Source organism: Chinchilla lanigera, unplaced genomic scaffold (assembly GCF_000276665.1).
Source record: "Chinchilla lanigera isolate Chin_1 unplaced genomic scaffold, ChiLan1.0 scaffold00168, whole genome shotgun sequence".
NCBI lineage: Eukaryota > Metazoa > Chordata > Mammalia > Rodentia > Chinchillidae > Chinchilla > Chinchilla lanigera.
The window spans coordinates 1,673,712-1,683,397 of NW_004955569.1; positions in this window are offsets into that span (position 1 = coordinate 1,673,712).

Below are 9,686 nucleotides of genomic sequence, written 5' to 3' on the forward strand. Positions count from 1 at the left end.
AGCTAGCCAGCCGGAAGACTGGCGCTCCCCGCCCGAGGCTCCCTGTGCGCCGGAAGTTTCTCATTAATTTTGAAAGATAGTTTTGCTGGGTACATCAGTCTGGGTTGGAAGTTGTTTTCTTTATTTTCTTTTTGAGACAGGGTCTTGCTATGCAGTTCAGGCTGCATAGCAAGAACTCACCTCATAGCCCAGGCTGTTCTCAAACTTGCAACAATCCTCCTGCCTCAGCCTCCCAAGTGCTGGGATTACAGTCGTGCACCACCATGCCCAGCAAAGATTAGAGCCTATCTTTCTTGTTTTTTTTTTTTTTCCTTTTTTTGGGACTGGGAATGGAACTCATGCAAGCACTTATGCCACTGAGCTATATTCCCAGCGTGGAAGCCGTTTTCTTTCAGGACCTGAAATACTTCACTCCAAGCTCTTTTTTGACTTGATTTTGATTGAGAAATCTGCAGTGATTATGATGGGCTTTCCATTATGGGTGATTTATTTCTTTTCTCTAACAGGTTTTAGGGGCTGGGGATTTAGCTCAGCAGCACAGCGCTTGCCTGGCAAGCACAAGGTGGTGAGTTTGATTCCCGGTACTGGGAAAAAAATCTGAACTGGGCATTCTCAGTTCATTATGCAGATAAACTATCAAGCTAAGAAAATAGAACATTACATCTCTAACAGGTTTTAATATTCTGTTCTTGTGCAGAATTTCTGGGATCTTGATTATTATATGTCAACCATTATGGGGTTAATAACCCTTAATTATTATGAGCTGACCAGGCCCACAATCTCCCAAATGAGTGGATGGTGAAGGTTTAAATAAATGAGACAAATGAAATGATTATAGGACACTAGGAGGGTCTAACTGTCTTACAATATTTAAAATTCTCTGGGTTAAGACCCTGTGTTAGCCAGGTGTGGTGACACACGCCTGTAATCCCAGCACTTGGAGGGCTGGGGCAGGAGGATTGCTGCAAGTTTGAGACCAGCCTGGGCTACAAAGTGAGCTCAAGGTCAACCTGAACTGTGTAGCGAGACCCTGTCTCAAAAAAAAAAAAAAAAAAAAGACTCTGTGTTAAGACCCTGAATTCCCTGGGCAGCCTGTGTTTATTAGGTTTTCAAATAAAGGAGGGGGATACTGAAGAAAATGCAGGAATCTGGGCAGGACTTGGGAAACCTTTTATAGAATTTTCCAAGTAATACAGTACTTACGTTAATTTCAGAGAACTAAGTTAACTCCAGGAAGACCTTCACTGCAGAAGTGAGATGCCTACAGATGCAGTCTTCTTTTAGTTAACTGGGGTTAAAGCCAGAAGTCCTCAGCTGTGGCCTTGTCTTGTCCTTTGAGGCCTCATACCTTCACCCACCATTACAAGCCTCAGTAGGGACTAGTGACTCACAAGTAAACATGGAAAGCCAGTTGGTTAATGTAAGTCCTGCTCAGAGCTGCTTCTTAGTGGTCTCCATCACCCCATGAATTTTATTTAAAAAGTTTTAACAAATCTATTAAAACATCTACCAAATGATTTGTTGTGTTTCTATATATGTATGCAGTGTTCAGTATTTGAATCAGGGCAAAAATATCTATGTTCTAATGTTTAGCATGAAGAAAGGTGTATTATGCAAACTGATTTTATGAAACTAGCATGATCCTAGTCCCAATATTAGACAAAATTATTGCAACAAAACAACCAATGTCTTGACCACGTGGATGCAAAAATCCTCAACAAATGACTAAATCACAAAATTCCAGAGCTTGCTGAAAACATTTATCATTCCTAAGCTGGGTATACTTAACCAAGAAATCGTTGTTCATTAAAGCCAAATCAATAAACATAGTATAGGACATCAAGATAATGAAAGACAAAAAGTTATAATTATCTCAGTAGATACACCAAAACCATTTTGAAAGAACTAACTTTACTTTAAAATTCTAAATAAATTTGATATAGGATAATACCTCACAAAATAAAAATATATGTTATAACTACATAGATAACCTCCTTTGTAATGGGGAAAATTTTCTTTGTCCAAAGCTAAGAAAATACAAGTAGTTCTAAACCCTTGACTTATTTGTAGCCAGATTAAGGAAGGATAGAGAAAGGACACACAGTGTTAGTATATGTGCTGCCAAAGCAAGCATGAAAAAAACACTCAAATTACAAAGGAAGAGTCAAATTTTTCCAGTTTTAGATAACATATTTATTATTACAGAAAATGTTAAAAACTCCACCAAAACATGGAATTCCTAAAGAAATTCAGGAAAACAAAGACTATAAATATAACTTACAAAATTCCATACTTTTCCATATGCCAGTTTAGAAATACATCATAAATATGAATAAACATATCACGAATGTTTTCCAAAAGGTATCAGAAAAATAAAATATTGAGGACATCGAAACAACAAAATATTTTGAGTATTCTAAAGAATGATCAAAGGATTTGAAAGATGTGTTTATGAGTGAAAAAAATTAATATACACAATATATTTGTCAGCTACCTGTTGCTGTAATAAATATAAGTAAATTTAAAATGGAAGTTTTAGGGAAGATTTAACACCAATTCTTCTCAAACTCTTTGTTTATTTATTTAGGTACTGGGAATTGAACTCAGGACTGCACACCTGCCAAGCAGGCGCTTGTGCCAGTGAGCTATATCCCTGGCCCTCAAGCTCTAAGGAAACTGAAAAGGAAGGAATTCTCCCCAACTCATTCCTGGAGGCAAGTATTATCCTGCTGCCAAAACCAGACAAAGACCCAACCAAAAAAGAGAACTACAGACCAATCTCCCTAATAAATATAGATGCAAAAATTCTCAATAAAATATTAGCAAACAGAATGCAACAAATCATCAAGAAGATTAAACACCATGACCAAGTGGTATTCATACCAGGAATGCAGGGATGGTTAAATATACACAAATCAATTAATGCAATACACCATATCAATAGAGCCAAAGACAAAAATCACGTGATCATCTCCACTGATGCAGAAAAAGCTTTTGATAAAGTCCAACACTTATTCATGATAAAAACCCTACAGAAAATTGGCATACATGGGCTTTACGTCAATCTGATAAAAGCCATCTATGACAAAACAGCAGTGAATATCATTCTAAATGGTCAAAAACTAAAAGCTTTCACTTTAAAATCAGGAATAAGACAAGAATGTCCACTGTCACCACTCCTATTCAACATAGTTCTGGAAATGTTAGCCAGAGCAGTTAGACAAGAGAGAGAAGTAAGAGGAATAAGGATAGGAAAAGAAGTGAAATTTCTCATTATTTGCAGATGACATGATACGCTACATAGAAGACCCCCAAATTTCCACCAAAACGCTCATGGATTTAATAACCAAATTCAGTAGCATACCTTGATACAAAGTCAACACTCAAAAATCAATAGCATTCCTGTACACAAACAAGCAGACTGAGAGAAATTAGTGAAATCACACCTTTCATAATAGCATCTAAAAAAATGAAATACCTAGGAATAAATCTAATAAAAGAAGTAAAAGATCTATACAGTAAAAAGTATAGTACTCTGAAAAAAGATATCAAAAGGATTTCAGAAAAAGGAAAGATATTCCTTGCTCATGGATGGGAACAACCAACATTGTGAAAATGGCCATATTCCCAAAATTGTTGTACAGATTCCATGCAATCCCAATTAGAATTCCATTAGTATACCTCACAGATCTAGAGAAAACATTCCTAAAATTCATCTGGAACCAGAAGAGCTCTAGAATAGCAAAAGCAGTCCTGGGAAACAAAAGAAAGGCAGGAGGCATCACAATCCCTGACTTGAAATTATACTACAAAGCTACTGTGATGATAACAGTATGGTACTGGCAAAGAAGCAGACCTGAGGATCAATGGAACAGATTAGAAGATGCAGACACAGCTACAAACACATTCAGCCCCCTTATTTATTTATTTATTTATTTATTTTTTTCCTGTACTGGGAACCAAACTCATGACCTTGCTCTTCCCAGGCAGGTGCTGTGCTGCTTGAGCTAAATTTAGCCCCTAAATTATGGTTTTTTTTGGGGGGGGGACCAGAAATCAAACTCACTTGTGCTTGCCAGGCAGACACTTGTGCCACTGAGCTATATCCCCAGCCCAGCCCCCTTATTTTTGACAAAAGTGCCAAACATGTTCACTGGAAGAAAGATAGCTTCTTTAACAAATGGTGCTGGAAAAATTGGCTTTCCACATGCTGACAACTAAAACTAGACCCATGTCTATCACCATGCACTAAACTAAAGTCAAAATGGATCAAAGATCTAAATATCAAAACAGAAACTCTAAATCTACTGGAAGAGAAAGTAGGTAAAATTCTCAGACATAGGGTTAGGCAGAGAGTTCATGAAAAAAAAACAAACTACTTCAAAGAATCAACAACTGGGATCTCATCTTATTGAAAAGTTTCTGCACATCAAAAGAAATCAACAGAGTAAAAAGAAAACCCACAAATTGGGAAAAAATTTTATCCAATTGCCCCTCAGACAAAGGGTTTCTATCTAGAACATATAAAGAATTAAAAAAAATCAGGCCCGCAAAATTCAAAGACCCAATCCAAAAATGGGCATCTGAGATAAATATGCACTTCTTAGATGAAGAAATACTAATGGCAAATAAATATATGAAAAAATGTTCAACAGCATTAGTCATTCGAGAAATGCAAATTAAAATAACACAGATTTCATCTCACCCCACAAAGAAAGGCTATCATTAAGAAATCAACCAATGACAAATGCTAGAGAGGCTGTGGGAGTGTAGATTAGTGAAACCACTGTGGAAATCAGTTTGGAGATTCCTCACAAAAGTAGGATTAGAAGTCCCCCTTAACCCAGCTATTCCCCTTCTGGGCATTTTTCCAGAAGAATTAAAAATGTCATACCACAGCGATATATGTTCACCCATGTTTATAGCAGCACAATTTGTCATAGCTAAATCTTGGAAACAAACCAAATGCCCATCAAGGGAGAAATGGATAAAAATGATGTGGTATTTTTATACAATTACTCTAATACAAAAAAAGATAAACTCGAGGCTTTTGTAGATAAATGGATGGAACTAGAGACCATACTAAGTGAAATAAATCGGACCCACGTGTGTAAATATCATATTGTCTCCCTAGTGTAAGAATATGAAAGAGTAAATAAAACCCAAAATGTACAATAGATAATAGGAAAGGGAAAGAAATTGCTTAAAGGAAGGAACAACTGGGATGAGGGAAAGAAGATAAAATACTAAGATAGATATATATATATGGGTAGGTGGCATAACTGTACTGCTGATATCTGATGGTTTATTGAGGGGAACAGTTAATGATTAAAAGTTTTTTTTAATATTTTGACCAATTTTGCATGCTTATATCTGGTAACCTGAGCAACTTATGTGAAGACAACTGTTTGCCATATAACAGCCATTGGTGAATTCCTAAAATCCTGTCTAGTGACACTATGTATTGTCTCTAATGTTCTTTTAAATTGTTATTTTCTTATTCTCTTTAATGATTTGATCAATCTTCTATTCTTACACCTGGTAGTCTGAGCAACTTTGTTGAAGATAACAATATAGAATATAACAACCACTGTTAATCCCTATCATTTGGGGGTGGGGATATAGCTCAGAGCTGGGCATGGTGGCACATGCCTGTAATCCCAGCACCCGGGAGGCTGAGGCAGGAGGATCCTTGTGAGTTCGAGGCCAGCCTTGGCTACAAAGCGAGCTCAAGGCCAGTCTGAACTCCATAGCGAGACCCTGTCTCAAAAAAGAAGTCAAGAATATATGTTGAGAAATGAATTTGTTAAAATTGCACCAAAGATATCTAAGCACTGGAAACACAAAACAAGTAATGATTAAGTGAATGGAAATCTTTTTTTTGTTTTTTGTTTTTCTCCGGTACCGAACTCACGACCTTGCGCTTGCCAGGCAGGTGCTTTGCCGCTGAGCTATATCCACAGGCCCGCAACTTTGAATTCTTAATGCATACTTCACCCATGAAAGCATGTAGAGGAGAAGCAAAAATTTGAGTACATGCCAAACACTAGTTATCCTTTGAATTTGCAATTTATACCAGGTAAAATGAAGAAGGAGACCAAAGGGAGGGGAAAATGGATGCAAAGGGGGTAAAAATTGCCAGTGTTTGTTGTATGTGTATGTAAACATGTCAAAAACTAAGTTACTGATCTGTTCAACATTATGCACTGATACTTAATTTAAAATGCATAACAAATCACAGCTTTACATGGGACTAAAAGAAAGATGTCATGAAATCCCAAGTGTCCCTGAAAATTGAAAACATTTATAGTCATATTTCTTGGTTAAAGTAATTTGAATGATGTAAACATTGAGAAAGACACTTGGCAGTTCTTTTTTAACAAAAATGAAGTTTAGTGTATAGTTCAGCCTTTGAGCATCTAGATGAAGGTATAATACTCAACATACTATGGAACTGAAATCTTCTGTCCATAGGAAAAAATCAGCACAAACATTTACAGAAGCTTTATTCATCTTGTCAGAGACTGGAATTACCCAGGATGTCTTTTTGTAAGTGAATGGTTAATGAAAGCCTGAAGGTAATAGAATAGATCATCCAGTTTTAAAACATGTGATCCATTAAGTCCGAAAATAAAGCTGAGCATGGTGGTGCACACCTGTAATCCCAGCACTCAGGAGACTGAGGCAGGAGGATCGTTTTGAGTTCAAGACCAGCCTGGGCTGCAAAGTGAGCTCACAGCCAGCCTGAACTGCATAGTGAGACCCTGTTTCAAAAAAAAAAAAAAAAGAAAAAAAAATTGATATTAAATATAATTTGATAGGTGCAGAAATTCAGTGTTGGATGAGACATGTGTTCACTAGTTTGTGTGTGTGGTTGTGTCAGTGCACATGTGTACATGAGTTAATATTTTTCAGGTTTATAAATGGGCATTATATGTGTTATACCTAAGGAGCTGTAACTAATAGACAATATAAGAAAATAGACAATAACAAGAGATAATAACAGGTGAAATTGAGACTCATTAACAGCCATCCTCACAAACAGTAGTTCTCTCTTCTTTCAACAGAGGGCAGAATACATCAAAGTCCGACATGTTCACATTAGAAGAGGAGGGATCGGCAAACCTCACCAGATGTATCCCTCTGTGTCCAGGAGCTGCGTGAGGAAGCCGTTTTTATTTTTTCATAATGTAGAAGAGCAACAGCACAGACAGTGGGGGGAACATTTACAGCACATCAGCTCCATTTTCTTTTTTTTTAGTTTAAGTTTATTGGTACTGAAATAGCAGAAGAGACTCCATTTTGTTTCCTTAGAACTTCATTTTAGAAGCCTTTAAGCTTAGATAGACTCACTCCTCACCCCCTCCCCTCTTAGTTAGCTGTAAACCCACACAAAGAGGAATAAGATGTTATCTGGAGGAACAAATAGATAAGACAAATTGTGAGGCAAACTAGAATTTAACCCCATCCTGCCTAGCTAAGATATGGGAAATGTAATTCTTGTGACGGAAAGCCCTAAAACCTGGGAATTCCTATAAATTTCCAAAATGAGGTAATGTGGTTACCATAGAAACCTGTAAAGGATAAAATCTCTGGAGGACAAAGCCCCTGGGGTTGACATTTTCTGACTCCATGTCAGATTGTCATCTGTAGGCTGAATAAGTTTCATTTGTTCCAATATTCTTGGCCTCTTATGAAAATTTCCACACTATTCTGCAGTAACAGTACAATTTAGGTATACATGACCACACTCATTGTAGGGAATGTGTATCTGTCCATGACACAACTTGATTCCACTTTTTTCCCACATTCTCATCCCATCTTTTCAAACTCATTTTCTCTTCCCATTCACAAAGCTGTTTTCATTCTATCCTTTTCTTATTTTTCTTTCACTTCTTACCTTTACCCTCCAACTTCCTATTTCTTTTCTCCTCTTGAACAGGTTCTTCCAATTTCACAATATCCATGGTACCTTTTTGTTCTTATTTGCACTTTCAGTTTCTCACAGCAGAGACATAATGTAATATTTGCACGTGTCCAATTTATTTCACTTCTGATTATCATCTTAAGGTAGATGTATTTCAGCTCCCATTTTCCATGTAATATGGAACTGTTTCTGATGCTTTCACAATTTCACGTTTCCAAAGCAAATAAATTTGATACAAAATGAATGTTTTTTTATACATGAAAATTAAAGTTAGAGATAAATCGCAACACATTATCACACAGTGAGATATCATATTCCACTGCATGTAATCACTGTTACCCATATTGGCTGAATTTATTATATAGGTAGAGACCGTGGAAATAGGGCCTCCCTCTGCTAATGAAAACCACAAGCCCTGATCCTGCAGCTCTGGAGAGCGGCACAGCCCTGGATGCCCAGGTGTTCTCATGCAGTGATCAGGACTGAGCACAGACCACTCACCATGGAGTTCGGGCTGAGCTGGGTTTTCCTTGTGGTTGTTTTAAAAGGTAATTAATGAAGAACAAACTATAGTGAGCATGTGGATCACCATGAGCTGAAGAAGCCATGGATGTATGTAGCAGTGTCCTCAGCTGGATGTCTCCGTGTGTGGGTGTCCAGGCTGAGGTGGAGCTGGTACAGTCTGGTTTGGCTTGGTGTATCTAGGAGGTCTGTGAACCTTCCTTGTGCAGACTCAAATTCACACTTACTAGCTGCAATGTGGACTGGGTCAGCCAGGCTCGAGAGAAAGGGCTAGAGTGCCTCTCCTGCATAAGACTGATGGGGGCACAAATGAGGCAGGTTTCATGAAAAGTTGGGTCAGAGTCACCAGAGACAATGCCGAAAACATGCTGTACCTGCAAATGAACAGCCTCAGAATGGACACAGCAGTGCGTTCCTGGGCAAGGGACACAGTCAAAGGATACCCGTGTGAGGCAGCACGGGATCTCACTGGGTAACTGAAGAAGAGCAGGGGGCCTGGAGGCCCTTGTGAGCGCCTGGAAGAGCCTAAGCGCAGTGCAGAGAAGGAAGCTGAGGTCTTCCTGTCAGCCTCTGGCCTTTCCTCTCTGTCTTAGCATCATATGCCTTGAAGAGATCCTGCAACACATAAGCACCAGGTTCCTTATAAAATATCCATGTTAAGTGATTTTCATGGGCTGGGGATTTAGCTCAGTGGCACAGCGCCTGCATGGCAAGCACAAGGTTGTGAGTTCGATTCCTGGTACAGGGGGAGGGATTTTGTTTGATTGTTTCAGAGATTTTTGTTTGATTGTTTCATTATATATTTAACTATTGATTTCTTCAACATTTTTACTGGAAAAGTAAACATACTTGCATGCTTTTCAGAGTAAACTATAAATTTGGAGGTTTGTTTTTGTTTTTTTTTTTCTACCAGGACTCAAACTCAGGATCTTGCATTTCTCAGACAGGTGCTGGTCCACAGAGTTACCTGTCCAGCCGAAATTTGGAGATTTTAGCAGGAAAAATAATCCTTCTGTGTGGAAAAATAATCCTTCTATTGTGTAATTTAGAAATTAGTGCTTAATGAAATACAATGGTAAAATTTTTTCCAATCACTCTCTCTGTTTGTTTCTTTTTTTTTTTTTTTTTTTGTTTTTTTCTTTTACCGGGAACCGAACTCACGACCTTGCGCTTGCCAGGCAGGAGCTTTCTCTGTTTGTTTCTATGTGTGTGTGTCTCTCTGTCTGTCTGTCTCTCT